Source organism: Lactuca sativa, chromosome 2 (assembly GCF_002870075.4).
Source record: "Lactuca sativa cultivar Salinas chromosome 2, Lsat_Salinas_v11, whole genome shotgun sequence".
NCBI classification, from domain to species: domain Eukaryota; kingdom Viridiplantae; phylum Streptophyta; class Magnoliopsida; order Asterales; family Asteraceae; genus Lactuca; species Lactuca sativa.
This window is the reverse complement of record NC_056624.2, coordinates 23435853-23440185: the sequence shown is the minus strand read 5'-3', so window position 1 is coordinate 23440185 and position 4333 is coordinate 23435853.

Below are 4333 nucleotides of genomic sequence, written 5' to 3'. Positions count from 1 at the left end.
ATTTATGAGTAACCCGCGAGTAGAAATCATTCAAACTGTTGAGTTGATGCAGCTATAATAGATGAATATACTATCGTATAATTTAAAATAATCAATATATTATATCAACTTCGTATATAAATTATTATATCAAATTTAACAACAATGTTATTGTTATATTTAAAAAAATATAAAATATTTGTAAAGATTACTTAATGCCTTATGTTAATATGTTGGATGATGTGAATTTTAATCCTTCCCCAAGTATTTCTTGCAAATTTTTCTTTTATATTGTCTAATAAAATTTGGGTTTAGTGGGTGCCTTTCAACAAACATTTTATCCAATTGATCTAACATTTGTTTGTGAAATTATGCAACTGTCACGAATATTAATAAATTCGCAAACTACTAAAAAAAGAATTGTGCCTTAGGCCAATTCACGAGTTTAGCGACATATATGTCTTTTTTTTTATATATTTGAAAAAATAATGATCCTTGGTAATAACGTATATTATCAATGGAATTTGTTTGCATGTGCATTTTACATGCTTTTGTTTACTTGCATGAATAATGATGTTGCTATGCATATCTTTCATGACAAATGTCCTTTTACATAATACGCATATCTAATGTTGTTTCCCTATATTTGTGTCAGACATATGGATATTTTTGTCAAATAATTTATCTATCCATTTATTGATACAAAATGGTGTCAATATATAGATAGCTGCGTTTCTTAATGCAATTAAGTATTTGATACCCATTTGTTGAAAGCTTCATTTCCTAATCAAATAGATTGTTTTAATTATTAAAGGGAGAACAGGGCTTCGATGATTGTTTTACTAGTCATACTATACTTATAAAGGAGACATTTTTCCTTAAACCTCATGTATTTGAAACCCCAACAAAAATTTACGAACACCTCATGCATTTGAAACCTCCTATTATAATGAATATCACTAAAAAGTCTCTTAATAATGATTAACAATTCAAAGATTTTATAACTTATATAATATATTTAATAAACAATTAATGGATAGTCTATTATAAATGGCTGCTCTCTTTGAGTAGACACACAAATACAAATCACATACAAAATTCACAAAGAAAACAAGTTAAATTTTTTTTTTTGTGTTTGTTTGAGGGCTTTGGACCATTTTTCGAGCCATGTATGTTGAAGTTTTTAATTTGTAACTTTTGTATATACTAATTCTTTTTTGTGTTTTCTTGGTTTAAGTATTATTTTAAGAATATCATTGTATGTTGTGGTTGGAATTTTAATGCAAATTAGATTAGATTCATGTTATTGATCATATGTTATGGAAGGTGATATATATATATATATATATATATATATATATATATATATATATATATATATATATATATATATATACGTATATAATATTTAATTAACTATTGTATGCATGTTTGTATGTTCGTGTTGCTTCAAAGCAATAATTATTTAAAAATCATGGATATGTCATATTAACCATTATCCATGTAAGTTTCTTTTAAATGCAAATTGTGTATCTTATCACTTTATATTTTAGTATATTTTTAACATTTTAATTATAATAATAAGTGTTTTTTAAAATTTTCTTTCACTTATTAATAATAATAAGTGGTTTTAAAATTAATGAAAAATAATTATAAATAATAAAATCAATTTATAAAAATCATGGATATGTCATATTATCCATGTAAGTCTCTTTTGAAATACAAATTGTTTATCTGATCACTTTATTATTCAATGTATGTTTCGCATTTTAATAATAATATTAAGTGTTTCTTAAAAGTCTTTTTTAACTTATTATTAATAATAAGTGGTTTAAAATTAATGAAAAATAATTTTAAATAATAATAACATCAAATTATATATTACATTTAGTTACAAATAAATTGTATTTTAAATGAACGTCGTTATTGAAATTAGAAAATGGTTGCATAAGTAAAAATATAATTAATCAATCATAATAATTGTTAAAAGTAATACTAAATAGATAATTATATTTAATTCTATTAATGTGAAAGGTGGGTTGAAGTCAATGAAGATTATTGTTCAAAATAATTGAGATTTTATATGTATAAATTAGTGTAAAAATATTATCTCAAAGTTAATGTCAATGACATAACCATTTTAAACATATATTTTTTAATATTCTAATAATATACTTTTAACCTGCAATGTGCAACACGCGGAAATTCGTCTAGTATACTTATAAATGAATCATTTTCCTTTCACTACATTCATTTGAAACTCCCATACATTTTTCCTTTCACTACATTCATTTGAAACTCCCATTAGTTTTCAATTTTTTCTAATAATGATTATAAGTTGGTTAATAAGGTTAAATAAATATCAAACCTAAACTGTAATCATATATAAACTTAATTTCAATATTAAAAGAATATCTTTAGTTTTACTTATAAAGTTATGTTTTTTTAACTTTTAACATATTATACTTAATTTATTAGTTTTAATGTACTGTTGGATGTCAACCCTTATCAATTTAAATCTACAAGATGTATAAAATACTTAAATTATTAATTTAAATATAACATTACATGGTAAACTACTTAAATATAAATATAACATTATACTGTCAAGTTCAATATAAACTTCGGTTCCACTTAAAAAACCCAAAGAATATTTTGTAAATAGTGAAAAATGATGAAATTATAGTGCTAAATGCAAAATCTAAATTATAATATCAATCTAAGTAAAATATTTCATAAATATATTTTTATAATCGTTAAAAGTTTTCAAATAAGTAACTTAAAATAACTTACAATTATAGTAGTTAAAAATAACTCTATATAAATGATTATATTGTCACCTTTAAAATAAAATAAAAATGTTTGAAGTTTTAAATAATTATAATGATAGAAATTAAAAGGGTAAGCAAATAAATTTTTAAAAAATAATTAACAATAACTACAACATTAAATAACATTAAACTATATATTATATTTTATTTTATTTATGAGTAACCCGCGAGTAGAAATCATTCAAACTGTTGAGTTGATGCAGCTATAATAGATGAATATACTATCATATAATTTAAACTAATCAATATATTATATCAACTTCGTATATAAATTATTATATCAAATTTAACAACAATGTTATTGTTATATTTAAAAAAATATAAAATACTTGTAAAGATTACTTAATGCCTTATGTTAATATGTTGGATGATGTGAATTTTAATCCTTCCCCAAGTATTTCTTGCAAAATTTTCTTTTATATTGTCTAATAAAATTTGGGTTTAGTGGGTGCCTTTCAACAAACATTTTATCCAATTGATCTAACATTTGTTTGTGAAAATATGCAACTGTCACGAATATTAATAAATTCGCAAACTACTAAAAAAAGAATTGTGCCTTAGGCCAATTCACGAGTTTAGCGACATATATGTCTTTTTTTTATATATTTGAAAAAATAATGATCCTTGGTAATAACGTATATTATCAATGGAATTTGTTTGCATGTGCATTTTACATGCTTTTGTTTACTTGCATGAATAATGATGTTGCTATGCATATCTTTCATGACAAATGTCCTTTTACATAATACGCATATCTAATGTTGTTTCCCTATATTTGTGTCAGACATATGGATATTTTTGTCAAATAATTTATCTATCCATTTATTGATACAAAATGGTGTCAATATATAGATAGCTGCGTTTCTTAATGCAATTAAGTATTTGATACCCATTTGTTGAAAGCTTCATTTCCTAATCAAATAGATTGTTTTAATTATTAAAGGGAGAACAGGGCTTCGATGATTGTTTTACTAGTCATACTATACTTATAAAGGAGACATTTTTCCTTAAACCTCATGTATTTGAAACCCCAACAAAAATTTACGAACACCTCATGCATTTGAAACCTCCTATTATAATGAATATCACTCAAAAGTCTCTTAATAATGATTAACAATTCAAAGATTTTATAACTTATATAATATATTTAATAAACAATTAATGGATAGTCTATTATAAATGGCTGCTCTCTTTGAGTAGACACACAAATACAAATCACATACAAAATTCACAAAGAAAACAAGTTAAATTTTTTTTTTTGTGTTTGTTTGAGGGCTTTGGACCATTTTTCGAGCCATGTATGTTGAAGTTTTTAATTTGTAACTTTTGTATATACTAATTCTTTTTTGTGTTTTCTTGGTTTAAGTATTATTTTAAGAATATCATTGTATGTTGTGGTTGGAATTTTAATGCAAATTAGATTAGATTCATGTTATTGATCATATGTTATGGAAGGTGATATATATATATATATATATATATATATATATATATATATATATATATATATATATATATATATA